At 49.4% G+C, this 18,540-nt stretch overlaps 1 long non-coding RNA gene across 1 annotated transcript; it reads right to left on the bottom strand.

Annotated features, from left to right (window-relative positions):
• Nucleotides 1-318: 318 nt before the first annotated feature.
• On the bottom strand, nucleotides 319-4,494 carry LOC140724484 (uncharacterized). Its single transcript, XR_012098142.1, has 3 exons — nucleotides 4,341-4,494; nucleotides 847-989; nucleotides 319-384 (listed from the first exon to the last, which is right to left on the bottom strand). It is a non-coding gene; the product is annotated as an uncharacterized lncRNA (long non-coding RNA).
• Nucleotides 4,495-18,540: the final 14,046 nt, after the last annotated feature.

Raw genomic sequence — 18,540 nt, 5'->3', positions numbered from 1 at the left:
TGCACACTCTGTACCAACAGCCCTCGTCGATCCTCAAACAAATCAAATTGCCCATTCACTCACCGCAGAACTTTCTCTATCTCCAAAAGTCCCCGATTGCCCATTCTCTCCCCACAGCCCTTGTCAGTCCGCAAACTCATACCAATGTCCACTCCCTTTAGCAAACCGTGTCTGACCACAAACTAATCTCACTGCACACAACCATCTCGCAGCCTGTATCAGTCCCCAAAATCAATCCACTGCCCACTCGCTTCTGGCAGCCTGTATCAATCCGACGACCCACTTTCTTCTCAGAAACTTGCAAGATCCAAAATCTCACCTGTCTTTGCATTTTCCAATCCAGTGTGAAATGCCTTCGTCGCGGATAGCTTTGGCAACAAAATTCTGTGAAATTAAATTGCTATCATTAATGATTGAATTCCAAAGATATTTACTTTGCGTCCGTTTATGACTGAACCCGGGAGAGTGTTAATTGATGGTTTTGAACGAGCTTAATACTGTGACTCACCACGCGAGAATGTGAATGGCACGATGTGGAAGGAGCCTCACTCTGTGTCTGAACCCGGGACTGTATGATGTGACGGTGTGCAGGGAGATTCACTCTGTGTCTGAACCCGGGACTGTATGATGTGCCGGTGTGGAGGGGGCCTCACTAAGTGTTTGACCCCGGACATGTGTGATGGAACGGTGTGAAGGAGATTCACTCAGTTTCGGACAGCAGGAGTCTGTGCTGGGACGAGAAAGAGGGAGCTTCACTCTGTGTCTGACCACGGAAGTGTGAGATCCAACGGAGTGGAGGGAGCTTCCCTCTGGTGTGGATATATCTTCCGTCGATCTGACACGTACCTCTTCTTCTGCTGAATTTATTTCAAGAAGTTTAGAATCAGATTTCGAACAATTCTGCTTCGCTTCATCGTAGGAAGTTTTAACCGTGGATATAAAATAACACGGGCCTTCATTTCTGATCCAGTTCTGGGAAAACGCTTGCGCTGGAAATTGGGAAAAAAGAAACAGTGAATCTCCCTGCGTACCGTCCATTACATCCATTGCGTGTCAGACTCCGAAAGAGGATCCATCCTCACCGACCCATCACACTCAACTGGTCAAGTACAGAATGAAACACCCTCCCCACCGGTCCCTTCACAAATTGGCTCTGGAATTTCCAAACAAGTAGCCGTGAATCCGCCGGGAGACAGACACCGACCCATCACACAATCCCAGGGTCAGACACAGACTGAAGCTCCCTCCACACCGTCTCATCACACACTCCCGGGGTCGGACACAGAGTGAATCTTCCTCCACACAGTCCTATCACGCACCCCCGGATTCAGACACAGAGTGAAGCTCCCTCTACACTGCCCCATCGCACACTCCTGGGGATAGATACAGAGTGAAGGTCCCTTCTCACCGTCCCATCACATACACCCGTGGTCAGACACAGAGTGAATCTCCCTCCACACCGTCCCATCACACACTCCCGGGGTCAGACACAGAGTGAATCTCCCTCCACACCGTCCCATCACACACTCCCGGTGTCAGACACAGAGTGAATCTCCCTCCACACCGTCCCATCACACACTCCCGGGGTCAGACACAGAGTGAATCTCCCTCCACACCGTCCCATCACACACTCCCGGGGTCAGACACAGAGACTAAAACTCCCTCCACACCGTCACGTACAAAATCCAGTCGTCAGATATAAGTGATACTCCTTCCATAGCATTCCATCACACGCACACTGTGTCAGTCACAGAGTGAAGCTCCTTCCACATCATCCTGTCACAGTCGACAGAGGTCAGACGCAGAGTGACACTCCCTCCATACAGTCCCATCACACTCCCAGGGGTTTCACCCAGTGTGAGCTCCGTATTACACTGTTCCATCAGATACTTCCGGTAAAAGACAGAGTGAAGTTCCCTCCTCACTCTCCCAATGCTCATTCCTGGGGTGAGACACAGAGTGATGCTCCCTGCATAGCATCCCATCGCAAACACACTGTGTCAGACACAGAGTAAAGCTCACTCCACACTGTACCATTACACACTCCCGGGGTCAGTCACAGAGTGAGACTCCCCCGAAAATGCCCCATTATACGTTCCCGGGGTCAAATACAAACTACCCTCACACCCTTCTCTCACGCATTCTCGTCGTCAGAATCAAACTGAAGCACGTTCACACCGTCCCGTCACACGCTCCTGCTGTCAGACTCAAATTGAAACTCTTGCCACGGCATCCAATTACACGTTCGCGGGACCCGTCACCAGGTGTAGCTCCCTCAACTCCGCCCCATCCCTAACTTCAGGAGTCAGTTACAAGCTCCTTTCGACAATCCTATCACAGAGATTGTGAGGGAGAGACTCAAATAGAATTTCAATCCCTACCGTCCCGTCACACTCTCCCGGGGTGAGACATGAATTAGCTCCCTCAGTACTATCCAATCACGCAACCCGTTGCCAGACACTGAGGGACTCTGCTTTAGCACTGTCCCTTCACAGAATCCAGGAGTAAACATAGAGTGGAACTCCCTGACATTATTACATCATGCTCATTCCCGGGGTCAGACACAGACTCATTCTCGGCCCCATCACACACTCATGGGTCCAGACTGCACGCTGCTCACTGTACAACCACACGCTCTTACGAATCTTCCTCCTCGCCGACCCCTCACACACTCCCAGATTCAGACACAGAGTGAATCTCCCTCCACACCGCCCCTTCACACACTCCCGAGATTAGATACAGAGTGAACCTCCCTCCACACTTTCCCACCACACACTCCCAGGGTCAGACACAGAGTGAATCTCCCCCGACTCCGTCCCATCACACACTCCCGGGGTCAGACACAGAGTGAGTCTCCCTTCACACCGTCCCATCACAGGCACCCGGAGTCAGTTATAGAGTGAAGGTCCCTGCAGACCGTTCAATCACACACTTCCTGATGGGTCAGACACAAATTTGGGTTCCATCCACAATGTCACGTCACACATTCTTGGAGCAGACGAAGAATGAAGCTCTTGTCTCACGGACTCATTATACTCTCCCAGTGTCAGACACAGAGTGATTCTCCTTCCACACTCTCCCATCACACACGATCGGTGTCAGCCTCAGACTGAATCATTCACTCCACCACGCTATCAAACACTCCTTGGGTCAAACATGGAATGAAGCTCACTGCATGCTCTCCCATCACGCAGTCTTGCCGATAAACACAGAGTGAGCATCCCTCCACACTTCCCCAACACATCCTCCCCATGGTTAGATTGGAATTGAAACACTCTCTGCACCATCCTGTCTTTGCATACTCCCGTTGTCAGAAAGAGTATGATGCTCCTTCTGCCCAGTAACACCAAATAACTCAGGGGTCAGAAAACGAGCGAAGCTCCCTACACACCGTCCAAGCACACACTCCCGGGGTCAGAAACAGAGGTAAGCTGCCTCCACACTGTCAAATCAAACACTCACGAACCTAACTCAGGGTAAATCTCCCTCATTACGTCTTCCGTACATCACAAACCTCCTGGCGAGTCACAGAGTGAAGCTCTCTCTCAACCGTCCCATCACGCTCAGCTGTGGTCACTCACAAAGCCAAGTAACGCCCACACTCTCCCATAGCACACTGACGGGTTCAGACTCGCTCCACAACATCCAATCACACAATCCGGTGTCACATCGAATGAACGCCCCTCTGCACTGTCCCCCTCGCACGGTCAAGGAGTCAGACACAGATGTTCTCTCTCCACGATCCCATTACTCCGGGAATCAGACATAGAGTGAAGCTCCTTCCACCCTGTCCCATTACACACTCCCGGATTCAGACACAGAGTGATGCTTCCTCTGTTCCGTCCCATCCCTCACTCTGGGATTCACACATACAGTGAAGCCCCCGCTGTGCCGTCTCGTCGAACACTCCCGCCTCAGAGTGAAACGCTCTCTCCACGTTGCCATAACACACTTCAGGGGTCAGGCATGGGGTGAATCTCTCTGGGCACTGTCCCGTCACACAATCCCGCTGTCAGACGCAGAGTGAAGCTGGATCCATATTGCCCCATCAGACATTCCCGGAGTGAGACATAGAGTGAAGCTGAAATGTTACGGCTCACAATCCCGTGGTCAGACACAGAGTGAATCCACCTTCACGTCCCATCACACTCTTCTGGATTCAGTGACAGAGGGAAACTCCCTCCACGCAGTCCAATCACACATGCCGGATCAAACACAGAGTGAATCATCTCCAATACCATCTCTTCACACACTCCCGATGTCACACACAGAGTGACGCTTCCTCTCTCCATGCCTGCCCTGTGATGACGAGCGGCTGAAAGAGGGGGATGATGCCTCACCTCTTCTGCTGGTCAACAATTCACAGATTTGAGCCTTGGTTTCGTTGACAGATCTGTATTTCTTTTCCATCTCAGTGAACTGGTGATCGGTCAGATTAAATTTGACCGGAGAAGCCTCGGATTCAACGCTTGAGTTTATCTCATGGCAGTTTCGGTCGGAGGTGATCTTAGACTGACGAATCTGTGATACTGAGAGAGATGGTGAAGGATGTTTAGCGTTTAGCGTCACGCTACCGAACGGGTCACAGAGAGTGTCAGTGTCACGGTGAAGGGTGTCACAGTGAAGGATGTGCTGGTGGCACAGTGAGAGGCGTCGGCGCCACCTTGCGGGACGTGTCTGTGTCACCCTGAAGGGTATATCAATGTCCTGGTGAAGGTTTTGTTGATGTTACAATGGGGGTCTGCGTCATATTTGTGTCACGCCGATGGTCGTGTCTGTGTTGCGGTCAGGAATGTATCTGTGTCTCGTTGAAGGTCGTGACTGTGCAACGGTAACAACATTGTTGATGTTACGGTGAATGGCTTTTCGGGTGCGTCCGTGTTATAGAACATAGAATAGTACAGCACTGTTCAGGCCCTTCGGCCCACAATGTTGTGCCGACCATTTAAACGCTGCCTCCCATATAACCCACCACCTTAAAATCCTCCATATACCTGTCTAGTAGGCTATTAAATATCACCAGTGCCACCACCACTGACTCAGGAAGTGCATTACACACTAACCGCTCTCCGAGTAAAAAACCCTTCCTCTAGTATCCCCCTTGAATTTCCCTCCCCTCACCTTAAAGCCATGTCCTCTTGTACTGAGCAGTGGGGCCCTGGGGAAGAGGCGCTGGCTGTCCACTCTATTCCTCTTAATATCCTGTACACCTTTATCATGTCTCCTCTTCTCCTCCTTCTCTCCAATGAGTAAAGCCCTAGCTCCCTTAATCTCTGATCATAATCCATACTCTCTAAACCAGGCAGCATCCTAGTAAATATCCTCTGTACCCTTTCCAATGCTTCCACATCCTTCCTATAGTGAGGCGACCAGAACTGGTCACAGTACTCCAAATGTGTCCCAACTGGAGTTTTATAGAGTTGCATCATTACATCGCGTCTCTTAAAATCTATCCCGCGACTATTGAAGCTAAAACCCCATAAGCTTTCTTAACTACCCAATCTACCTGTGAGGCAACTTTCAGGGATCTGTCGACATGCACCCCCATATCCCTCTGCTCCTCAACACTACCAAGTATGTTGCCATTTACTTTGTACTCTGCCTTGGAGTTTGTCCTTCCAAAGTGTACCACCTCACACTTCTCCGGGTTGAATTCCATCTGCCACTTCTCAGCCCACAACTGCATCCTATCAATGTCTCTCTGAAATTTTCGATAATCCTCAACACTATCCACAAGACCACCAAACTTTGTGTCTTCTCCAAACTTGCCAACCCACCTTTCTACACCAACGTCCATGTCGTTAGTAAAATCACGAAAAGCAGAGGTACTAGAACCTATCCTTGAGGAACACCACTAGTCACGGCCCTCCAATCCGAGTGTACTCCCTCAATCACGACACTCTGCTTTCTCCAGGCAAGCCAATTGTAAATCCACCCTGTCAAGCTTCCCTGGATCCCATGCCTTCTGACTTTCTAAATAAGCTCTCCCGTGCGGAACGTTGTGAAATGCCTTACTAAATTCCATGTATATCACATCCACTGCATTACCCCCATCTATCTGACTTATCAAAAAGGCTAAGGGGCTGGTGGTGGACCTGAGGAGGGCTAAGGCAGCGGTGACCCCTGTTTCCATCCAAGGGGTCAATGTGGAAATGGTGGAGGATTACAAATACCTGTGGATACGAATGGACAATAAACGGGACTGGTCACGAAATACTGAGGCTGTCTACAACAAGGGGCAGAGACGTCTCTATTTCCTGAGGAGACTGAGGTCCTTTAACATCTGCCGGATGATGCTTACGATGCTCTACGAGGCTGTGGTGGCCAGTGCTATCATGTTTGCTGTTGTGTGCTGGGGCAGCAGGCTGATGGTAGCAGACACCAACAGAATCAACCAACTCATTCGTAAGGCCAGTGATGTTGTGGGGGTGGAACTGGACTCTCTGACGGTGGTGTCTGAAAAGTGGATGCCGTCCAAGTTGCATGCCCTCTTGGACAATGTCTTCCATCCACTCCACAATGTACTGGTTAGGCACAGGAGTACATTCAGCCAGAGACTCATTCCACCGAGATGTAAAACTGAGCGTCATAGGAAGTCATTCCTACTTGCGGCGATCAAACTTTACAACTCATCCCTCGGAGTGTCAGACACCCTGAGCCAATAGGCTCGTCCTGGGCTTACTTCCACTTGGCATGATTAACTTATTATTTAATTAGTTATTGTTGTATATTGCTTATTTCTTCACATTTCTTGGTTGGTGCGGCTATAACGAAACCCAATTTCCCTCGTGATCAATAACGTATGTCAGTCAGCCTGTCTACCACCTCCTCAAAGAGTTCTATCAGGCTTGTTAGATACGATCTGCCCTTCGCAAAGTCATGCTGACTGTCCCTGATCAGACCATGATTCTCTAAATGTCCATAGATCCTATCTCGAAGAATCGTTTCCAACAGCTTTCTCAAAATAGACATAAGGCTCACTGGGCTATAATTACTCGGACTATCCCTACTAACTTATTTGAACAAGAGGACAATATTCGCCTCCCTCCAATCCTACCATACCATTCCCGTGGACAACGAGCACATAACGATCCTAGCTAGAGTCTCAGCAATCTCTTCTTTCCCCTCGTGGAGCAGGCCTGGGGAATATTTCGTCAGGCCCCGGGGACTTATCCGTCGTAATGTATTTTAAGAAGTCCAACACCTCCTCTCCGTAAATATCAGCATACTCCAGAACATCGAACACCCTCATCTTGTCCTCACCGTCATCATGCTCCCTCTCATTGGTGAATACCGAAGAGATGTATTCATTGAGGACCTCGCTCACTTCAACAGCCTCCAGACACATCTTCCCACTTTCATCTCTAATCGGTCCTACCTTCACTCCTATCATCCTTTTGTTCTTCACATAATTGAAGAATGCCTTGTGGTTTTCTTTACCCTACTCGCCAGTGCCTTCTCTTGCTCCCTTCTTTCTGTCCACAACCCCTTCTTCATCTCTTTTCTTACTGCCCCATTTTCCTCAATAGACTCGTATGATCCTCGCTTCCTAAACCTCATGTATGCAGCCTTCTTCCATCGGTGTTATGGTAAGGGGTGGTTTGGTTTTACTGTTGTGGTTTAAAATCTCATTATATTCCACTTTCTTAATTTACGGTCTGACTCCATCCGCAGACGTTCCACTCACCATGGATCGAGAGACCGGCCACAATCACGATTAGGGCGGCTGTAACTAGGCAGAGTAGGCAGATCAGACGGTACGGTCTATTTCCGATCTTCACTTTCGACTCCCGTTCTTGCGCAGCTGTGGAGATACCATGTGATCATAAGATCACAATAAATATTTCTTAAGACAATAGGAGCTATTTAATGAATACCTTACTTCAGTATCTTAGTGACTGTAGTGATGACTTGCAACAGACTGAAAAGCCTGAGAATGTAGATATTAAGAAAGATGAAGTAATGGAGCTTTTGGAAAGCATCAAACTGGATAAGTCGCCGGTACCGGACGAAATATAACCCACGCTACTGTGGGAGGCGAGGGAAGAGATTGCTGAAGCTCTGGCGATGATCTCTGCATCATCAATGGAAAAATGAGAGGTTCCGGATGATTGCGGATGTTGTTCCTTTTTCAAGAAAGTGAGAGGACTTTGCCCAGGAAATTATAGACCAGAAAGACTTACCTCAGCGGTTGGTAAGTTGATGGAGAAGATCGTGAGAGGCAGGATTTATGAACATTTGGAGAGGTATAATATGTTTAGAAGTTGTCAGTATTGCTTTGTGAAGGGCAGATCGTGCCTTACGAGACAGATTGAATTCTTGTGGGGATGTGACTAAAGGAAGAAGAAGGTGATTAAGGAAGAGCAGTGGATGTAGTGAATGTGGTCTTCAGCAAAGCAATTTATAAGATACTCCATGCAAGGCTTACTGAGAAATTAAGGAGGGATGGGATCCAAGCGGATCTTGTTTTGTGGATCAACAACTGGCTTGCCCACAGAAGGCAAAGAGTGATTGTAGACGGGTCATATTCTGCACAGAAGTCGATCACCAGTGGAGCGCATCAGGGATCTGTTCTGGGGCCCTTATATTTCGTGACTTTTATAAATGAAATGAATGAAGATGTGGGGGGATGGTTCCGTAGGTTTGCTGATGACACAATGCTTGGGGGTGTTGTGGATAGTTGGAGGGCTGTCAGAGGTTACAGCGGGACATTGATAGGATTCAAAACTGGGCTAATGAAGTGGCAGATGGATTTGAACCCAGTAAAGTGTGAAGCTGTTCTTTTTTATCAGTCAAATACGATGGCAGACTATAGTATTAATGGTGAGACACTTGGTAGTGTGGCGAATCAAAGGCATCTTAGAGTCCGAGCTCAAAGCAGCTGCGCAGATTGATTCTGCGGTTAAGAAGGCGGATGTTGTATTGGCCTTCATCAATCGTGGAATTGAATTTAGGAGCTGAGAGGTAATGTTGCAGCTATATAGGACCCTGGTCAGACCCCACTTGGAGTACTGTGCTCAGTTCTGGTCACCTCACTATAGGAAAGATGTGCAATCCATGGAAAGTGTACAGAGGAGATTGACAAGAATGTTTACTGGATTTGTGAGCATGCCTTATGAGAATAGTTTGAGTGAACTCGGCCTTTAATCCTTGGAGCGACGAAGGATGGGAGGTGACCTGATAGAGATAAAAGATGATGAGAGGCATTGATCGCGTGGATAGTCAGAGGTTTTGTCGCAGGACTGAAATGGCTCGCACGAGCGACCATGCTTTAAGCTGCTTGGTACAAAGGTGATGTCAGTAGGACGTTGTTGTCATTTTACTCAGAGAGTGGTGAGTGCATGGAATTGCCTGCAGGTGGCGGTAGTGGAGGAGGAACCGATCGGGACTTTTATAGGACATCGAGCTTAGAAAAATAGAGGGTTCTGGGTAAAGCCTTGGTAGTTCGAAGGTAGGGACGAGTTCGTTTCAAATTTTTGGCCGAAGAGCCTGTAATGTGCTGTATGTTTTCTATGTTTGAATGGTTCTATATACATCACAATCAGGAGAGGTCCTACAGAATAAAGAGTCTCAGTTACAGAGAGAGGGCAGTGCCGGCAGACGATCAGGTGCAAGGGGCCAGGACGAGGTAGATCGTGAGGTCAGGACTCCATCTGATCGTCCCAGGGGGTCGTTCTATAATCCCATAGAAACGGGCCAGAAGCCGTCCTTGAGACTGGCGGGACGAGCTTTCGTACCTTTCTCCCCGATGGGAGGGAGACCGGCTGGGTTGGGTGGGGGTCTGTGGTTATGCTGGCTGCTTCACGGAGACAGCAGGAAATGTGGACAATGTCCACGGAGAGAACATGTCAGATTTCTATCTTTGGAGTAAGACAGCAGGACGGCTGATTAGGGCAGTGTACCAGACGTGATGGATAGGGACTTCAATGAGCTATTGTTGGGCTGCTCTGTATGAGGGGGTGGGGCCAGGGGACATTAGACTGACGTCATCACTGTGAACTCTGACCTGTTTGTGCAGTGGTTGACAGACCGCCGGTTCCCGAGGCAATGGGAGTATCTTCGTCCTCATCCATGCGGGGTTTCTTTTTCCGAATGTTCAGCTCCGAGTAGGTGGAGTTCAGACCGTCTGGGAGAGAGACAGAGACAGGCAGATTAGGAAGAGTGTGAGAGCGGTAGGGAATGGGGGAGGGAGTCGCGGAGACAGAGAAGAGAGAGAGGGGCAAGTGAAGGGAGAGAGCGTATGAGGTAGCGAGAGAGAGGGTCAGTGAGAGCGGGGAGAGCGAGAGGACAGAGACGTGGAGACAGAGAGAAGGCGAAAACGATGGACAGAGAGGGGAGAGCGCGATGTGGGCATTGGATAGGAAAATGCGAGAGAAAGAACGGGTAGAGAAAGGGGAGAGGGGGCAGACTGTGTCGGGGGGAGCGGAGTGAGAGGCGTGAGAGATGAATGGAGAGGAATGAGAAGGGAGAGGGAAGGCGGGCGGAAGTGGGAGAGGGATGGGGAAGCGATAGCAAGAGAATTTCAGTGAGAGGGGAAAGAGCGAGCAGGGAGAGCGTCGTGGAGCGGGAGAGATGGATGGAGAGAAAGAGAGAGCGTGGAGGGGAGATGAGCGGCAAACTTCGAGACAGAGAGAGATGGGAAGAACGGGCGGGGTTGACGGGGGTATTTGACTGAGCAGAGAGAGAGAGCGATAGAGAGGGAGATCGTGAGTGGTAGAGACGGTGACTGTGATAGAAGAGAGACCGGAGGGAGTAGGGGCAATGAGAGAGGACGAAGAGTACGGGACAGTGGGAGACAGTAGGAGAAATAGTGTGAGGGAGAGACAGGGGATGGAGGGAGAGAGGAGACGGTGTGATAGAAGGGGAAAGAGGGGAAAGAGAGTGGTGTTAGAAAAGGGAGAGGTGGTTAAGGTTTAATACCGCGCTCCTTCTCAGCGTCTCACCCACAGTCCTGCTTCCTCACTACAACAACACGAATCTAACTGATCTCCACCACCCCTTCCCCACATCGCTTTCTCCTCATTGCGCCTTCCTCTGCATACCATGTCATCTTCCCACAGCACTCCCTTCACTCTCCATCCCACGGCGCTACCTCACATCCGCCCCTCCCAGGGCGCAACACTCCGCACCGATCGTCAGACAGAGAATCCCCCCCCCCCCCAACTTCGCATCTCTCATGCGTTTCCTCCGTGTTATTCTCAAACATGGAATCATTAGGGTCAACTGTACGTTTTCCCTGAGATCTCTCGACAGGATTGGACACGTCACCTAAACAGGGACAAACTAACAAAGATGAAACTGATCTCGATCTGTCCGGACTCGGGTTGCCGAGAGGGTCTTGAAATTAACTTCCGCGTACAGCACATCACGTTCAGCTGGACACAGAAGATTGAGGGTCAGACAGAGAGTGAATCTCCCTCCGCACGGTTCCATCACAAACTCCTGGGGTCAGACACACAGTGATGCTCCCACCCCATGGTCCTATCACACACGACTGGAGGCAGACACCGAGTGAAGCTCCCTCCACGTTGTCCTAGGGGGCCGTTCGATAGTCCGATAAAAACGGGGCAGAAGCCGTCCTTGAGACCGGTGGGACGTGCTTTCGTAACATTCTCCCCGATGGGAGTGAGTCGGACTGGGTTGGGTCGGGGTCTATGGTTATGCTGGTTGCTTCACGGAGACAGCAGGAAATGTAGACAGTGTCCATGGATGTAGACATGTAAGATTTCCATCTTTGGAGTAAGACAACAGGTGGCTGATTAGGGCAGTGTACCAGACGTGATGGAGAGGGTCTAATGAGCTATTGTTGGTCTCCACTGTTTAAGGGGGTGGGGCCAGGGGAGATTAGACTGGTCGATTTGATTGCGGAGGACCTGTTTGGCCTGATTGGTTGGTAAAATGTACACCGACAAATACTGTCACAAGATCCCAGATGGTAGATCAATCTGGGAGATGGAAGAGAGGAAGGGAGGGACGAAGAAAGAAAGGAGCGGTGAGAGAGGGAGGGTGGGCGGAGATCCGGATGATGGAAGTTGGAGGAGGGAGAGATACGGATGGCCTGAGATCGAGGGAGAGTTCACAGGCTAATATGATCGGGAAGGACTGATCAAGCACGGGGAGTAGATGTAATCTACCTAGAATTTAACAAGGTCTCAGATGGTACACTGCTGTGGAAGATGATGGTACAGGAGTCGGGAGGTCACGTTGCAGATGTACAATGAAGCCGCTCTTGTTCAGTGTTGGTGGCCCTGATATAGGAAAGGCCACTGTGCCGGAAGGTTCACGAGGATGTTGGACTCGGCGGAGTGAGGCATGGAGAAAGATCGGGCAATTCAAGATTTTATTCCTTGGAGCGCAGGGGCGACCTTACAGAGTTGTATAAAACCACGAGGGGCGCAGGCAGGGTGAACGAGCACAGACGTTCCTCAGGTCCGGGGTATCGGGAGCTAGAGGGCAGAGGATTGAAGTGAGAGTCGATGGCGACGAGGGAGAGAGTTGAGGAAACGCGGAGGCTGTTTTAGAGAGAACAAAGAAGGAGAGAGAGTGGCGAGAGAAAGGGTGGGAGAGGAAATAGGGAGAGGAGAGAGTGGGGTGGGAGTGGGGGAGAGTGGGCGGACGGAGAAGAGTGGGACGGATGTGGAGAAAGAAGGCCATAGATTTGTAGGAGTTTGCAGGAGAGTGGTAGGGGAGAAACCGGACGCGAGCAAAGGAGGAGAATGGGGTAGGAGTGGGTCAGAGAGTGTGGGGTGGGTAATGTAAGAGTGGATGAGAGAGCAGGAGGAGAACGAGGATATTGCCGGACTCAAGGGACTGATCTAAGGAGGGAGGTCGGAGAGGTTGGGATTTTAATTCTTGGAGCGTAGTGATGACCTTACAGAGATTTATAAAACCACGAACGGTCAACGCGTACAGTTATTTTTCCCAGACCTAACTTCTTCAATCTTTCCCTGTAATGTAGGTGCTGAAACCCAGGCACATTCTAATAAATCTTGTCTGTACTCTCTCTATTTTGTTGACATCTTTGCTATATTTCAGTGACCAGAACTGTACGCAATTCTCCAAATTCGGCCTTACCAATGCCTTGTAGAATTTTAACATTACATCCCAACTGCTATACTGAATGCTCTGATTTATAAAGGCCAAAATACCAAAAGCTTTCGTCAGCACCTTTTCCACATGAGATTACACCTTCAGGGAACTATGCACCATTATTTCCAGATCACTCTGTTCTACTGCATTCTTCAATGTCCTACCATTTTCCATGTATGCCCTATTTGGATTATTCCTACCAAAATGTAGCACCTCACACTTTTCAACATTAAACTCCATCCGCCATCGCTCAGCCCACTCTTCTAAATGGCCTAAATCTTTCTGCAAACTTTGAAAACCTACTTCAGTATCCACAACGCCACCTAACTTAGTATCATCTGCATACTTGCTAATCAAATTTACCACCCCATCATCCAGATCATTGATGTATATGACAAACAACATTGAACTCAGTACAGATCCCTGAGGCACACCACTAGTCACCGGCCTCCAACCTGACAAACAGTTATCCACCACTACTCAATGGCATCTCCCATCCAGCCACTTGTGAATATACTTTACTACTTCAATATTAATACCTAACGATTGAACTTTCCTGACTAACCTTCCATGCGGAACCTTGTCAAAGGCCTTACTGAAATCCATATAGACAACATTCACTGCCTTACCCCCGTCAACTTTCCTCGTACCCTCTTCAAAAAATTCAATAAGATGTGTCGAACATGACCTTCCACGCACAAATCCGTGTTGACTGTTCCTAATCAGACCCTCTGTATCCAGATAATTATATATGCTATCTATAAGAATAATTTCCATTAATTTACCCACCACTGGCGTCAAACTGACAGGCCTATAATTGCTAAGTTAACTCTTAGAACCCTTTTTAAACAATTGAACCACATGAACAATACGCCAATACTCCGGCACAATTCCCGTTTCTAATGACATTTGTAATATTTCTGTCAGAGCCCCTGCTATTTCTACACTAACCTCCCTCAAGGTCCTAAGGAATATCCGTTCCGGATCCGGAGTTTTATCCACTCTTATATTCCTTAACACCGCCAGTACTTCCTCCTCTTTAATCGTCACAGTTTCCATAACTTCACTATTTGTTTACCTTACCTTATACAATCCAATATTCTTCTCCTTAGTGAATACCGAAGAAAAGAAATTGTTCATAATCTCCCCCATCTCTTTCGGCTCCGCACGTAGCTGTCCACTCTGATTCTCTAAGGGACCAATTTTATCCCTCACTATCCTTTTGCTATTCATATAACTGTCGAAACCCTTCGGATTTATTTTCCCCTTACTTGCAACCTCGTATCTTCGTTTAGCTTTTCCAATTTCTTTCTTAAGTTTGCATTCTTTATGTTCTTCGAGCACCTCATTTACTCTATGCTGCCTATATTTCTTGTACATATCTCCCTTTTTCCTAACCAAGTTTCCAATATCCCCTGAGAACCATGGCCCTCTCAAACTTTTAAGCTTTCCGTTCAACCTAACAGGAACATAAAGATTCTGTACCCTCAGAATTTCACCTTTAAATGACCTCCATATCCCTATTACATTTTTCCCATAAAACAACTTGTCCCAATCCACTCCTTCTAAATCCTTTCGCATCTTCTCTGTTAGCCTTTCTCCAATCAAAAATCTCAACCCTGTGTCCAGTCCTATCCTTCTCCATAATTATATTGAAACTAACGGCATTGTGATCACTGAACCGAAGTGCTCCCCCACAATTAAAATCTCCCACAATCACAACCCTGTGCTTATTAAAAAATATCTGTTCTCTCTTTTCAGATTTGCTCCTCCAATTCTTGCTCTCCATTGGGTGTTCTATAAAACATCTATAATATATTAGACGAGCCCTCTAATCTATCCTGCCAGAGAACTGCTGTAATTTTTTCTCTGACAACCAACTCAACATCTCCCCCTCTTGTCCCTCCGATTCTATCACACCTGAAGCAAAGAGATCCACGAATATTTAGTTGACAATTACACCACTCCTGCAACCATGTTTCACTAAAAGCTACAACATCATTTTTCCTGGTATCAGTCCACGCTCCAAGCTCATCCAGCCTTCTTACAATGTTCCTAGCAGTAAAATAAATACATTTAAGAAATTTTCCACTCTTCCTCTCTGTTTATCTCTAACAGTACAAAGAAATTTACTGTCTTCTTTTTCTTCCTTCTCCCATACATCTGTTCCGACACTCTCGAGGACCAGAGCGCACAGGGCTAAGGTGAGAGGAGAAAGGGATTTAAATGCGGAGCCGAGTGGTAACATTTTTTTTTACCCAGACGGTGGTCAGTCTATGGACTGAGTTGACAGTGGAGTGGCCGAGACAGATGCATTATAAACTCGGACTCTTGAGATTATGGCACGTGAACACTCCAGAATGACGTCATCACTGTGAACTCTGACCTGTTTGTGCTGTGGTAGACAGCCCGCCGGATCCCGAGGAAACGGGAGGATCTTCATCCTCATCGATGTGCGGTTCCTCTTTCCGAACGTTCAGCGCTGAGTCAGTGGAGTTCAGACCGTCTGGAGGATAGAGACGGACAGGCGGATACGAAAAGAGTGAGAGCGGTAGGGAATAGGGGAGGGAGTCGGTGATAGACAGAAGAGAGGGAGTTGAGCGAAGAGAGAGAGGGATACGTGAGGGGGAGAGAAGGCGTGAGAGCGGCAGAGTGTGAGGGAGAAGAGGGGAGAGAGAGGGCAGAGACGTGGGGATAGAGTGAAGGTGAAAACGGTAGGCAGAGGGGAGAGCGCGATGTGGGCATTGGGCATGAAAGTGCGAGAGAAAGAATGGGGAGAAAGTGGGAGGAGGGAGGGGGAAATGGGTCGGGGAGAGAGGAGTGAGAGGTGTGAGAGAGCGGAATGAGAGGGGAGAGGGAGGGAGGGTAGAAGAATGGGAGAGGGTTAGGGAAGAGAGAACAAGGGAACTTCAGTGAGGGCAAAAAAAGCATCGTGAAGTGGGAGAGAGGAGTGGATAGAAAGGAGGGAATGGAGCGAGGGGAGATGAGGGTCAAACGGAAAGAGAGAGGTAGGAATAACTGAAGGTGTGGGCAGGTTGGAATGAGAGTTAACAGAGAGAGAGAAAAAGAGTGCGATGGAGAAACCAGGAGTGATAGACAGTAACTGTGATAAAGGAGAGACGGGGACAATGAGAGAGGGCGAATAGAAGGGCACAGTGGGAGTCAGTAGGGCAAATAGTGTGAGGGAGCGGCAGGGCAGTGTCGGCGAGAGGAGACGGGGTGAGAGAAGGGCAGGGAGATGAGAGAAGGGGAAAGAGGAAAAATACAGTGGGGTTAGAAAAGGGAGAGAGGGCTTAAGGTTTTATACCGCGCTCCCTACTCACCGGCTTTCCCACTGTCTTCACTCTTCACCACACCGACACGCAACGCTCCGCACGGAAAATCAAAGGGAATTTCCCCGTCATCGCATCTCTCACGCGTTCCCTCCGTGTTATTCTCAAACAGGGAATCGTTAGAGGCAACTGTAAGTTTGCTCTGAGATCTCTCGACAGGATTGGACACGTCAGCTAAAGAAGGTTAAACCGTCAATGATGAAACTGACCTCGATCTGTCCCGGTAGGGGGCTCAGGGAAAGACTTGAAATTAAGTACATCAGGTTCAGCTGGACACAGAAGAGTGAGCTCCCTCCACACCGTCCCCTCAGACACTCCCGAGGTCAGGGACAGAGTGAATCTTCCTCCACACCGTCCCATCACACACTCCCGGGGTCAGACACAGAATGAATCTCCCTCCACACCGTCCCATCACACACTCCCGGGGTCAGAAACAGTGTGAAGCTCCCTCCACAACGTCCCATCACACACCCCCGGGGTCAGACACAGAGTGAATCTCCCTCCACACCGTCCCATCACACACTCCCGGGGTCAGAAACAGTGTGAAGCTCCCTCCACAACGTCCCATCACACACTCCCGGGGTCAGACACAGAGTGAATCTCCTTCTACACCGTCACATCACACACTCCCGGGGTCAGACACAGAGTGAATCTCCCTCCACACCGTCCCATCACACACTCCCGGGGTCAGAAACAGTGTGAAGCTCCCTCCACAACGTCTCATCACACACTCCCGGGGTCAGACACAGAGTGAATCTCCTTCTACACCGTCACATCACACATTCCCGGGGTCAGAAACAGAGTGAATCTCCCTCCAAACCGTCGCATCACACAATCCCGGTGTCAGAGACAGAGTGAATCTCCATCCACTTCGTCCCATCACACAGCCCCGGGGTCAGACACAGAGGGAATCTCCCTCCACACCGTCCCATCACACACCCCCGGGGTAAGACACAGATTAAACCTCCCTCCACATCGTCAGAATACACACTCACGAGGTCGGACACTGAGTGAGTCTCCCTCCGCACCGTCCCATCACACACTCTGGGGATCAGACAAAGAGTGAAACTCCCTTCAAACCTGCATATTATTCACTCCCAGGTCAGAAACAGAGCGAATGTCCCTCCAGACCGACTCATCACACATTCCCGGGGTCAGACTCAGAGTGAATCTCCCTCAACACCATCCCATCACACACACCAGGGGTCTTGCACAAAGCGAATCTCCCTCCACATCGTCCCATCTCACACTCCCGTGGTCAGACACAGAGTGAATCTCCCTCCACACCATCCCGACACACACTCCCGGGGTCAGACACAGAGTGAATCTACCTCAACGCCATCCGATCACTCACACCCGCGGTCAGACACAGAGAAAATCTCCCCCCACACCGTCCCATCACACAATCCCGGGGTCGGACACAAAGTGAATGTCGCTCCACTCCGTCCCATCACACACTCCCGGGGTCAGACATAGAGGAATCTCCCTCGACACCGTCACATCACACACTCCCTGGGTCAGAAATAGATTAAGCTTCCGCCCTCTGTCTCTGCCCTATTTACTTCTCGATGGAGACCGTGAGTCCAGTTTTACGAGCTGCATATTAATGTAGGTCTTGCTGTCGAGGAGGATTCTGCGCCTCTGAGCTCAGCGAGACAAATTCATAGCGGATGAGCAGCTGATAAAGAGAGGAGCCGAGAGCAGTTGGAGGAAGTGCTGGGAAAGAGGGAGACTGAGGGTATGAGAGTGTGGAGAAACAGAGGGAGGGGAGATTGATGGGAAGGATAGGGCTTGGCGGAAAAAGAGACGTGGTATACAGTGTTCAGAAAGGGGTGAGGTGGGGAGAGAGAGGGGTCGAAATAGAGCGGGTGGATCCCTGCACAGAAATTAGGGAGAAAGTGAAAACACAGCGGGAGAGCTAACGGGGGAAAGCAGGAGAGAGAGAGACAGAGAGAGAGAGACAGAGAGAGAGAGAGAGAGAGAGAGAGAGAGAGAGAGAGAGAGAGAGAGAGAGAGAGAGAGACAGAGAGAGAGAGAGAGAGAGAGAGAGAGAGAGAGAGAGAGAGAGACGGACCGGGAGGGGCGAAGGAAGAGAGGGAAGAGAGAAAGCGCTACAGAG

The sequence above is a fragment of the Hemitrygon akajei genome, unplaced genomic scaffold, assembly GCF_048418815.1.
Source record: "Hemitrygon akajei unplaced genomic scaffold, sHemAka1.3 Scf000243, whole genome shotgun sequence".
NCBI classification, from domain to species: Eukaryota; Metazoa; Chordata; class Chondrichthyes; order Myliobatiformes; family Dasyatidae; genus Hemitrygon; species Hemitrygon akajei.
The sequence above is the reverse complement of the archived record's forward strand: the minus strand, read 5'-3'. Positions and strand labels throughout refer to the sequence as shown.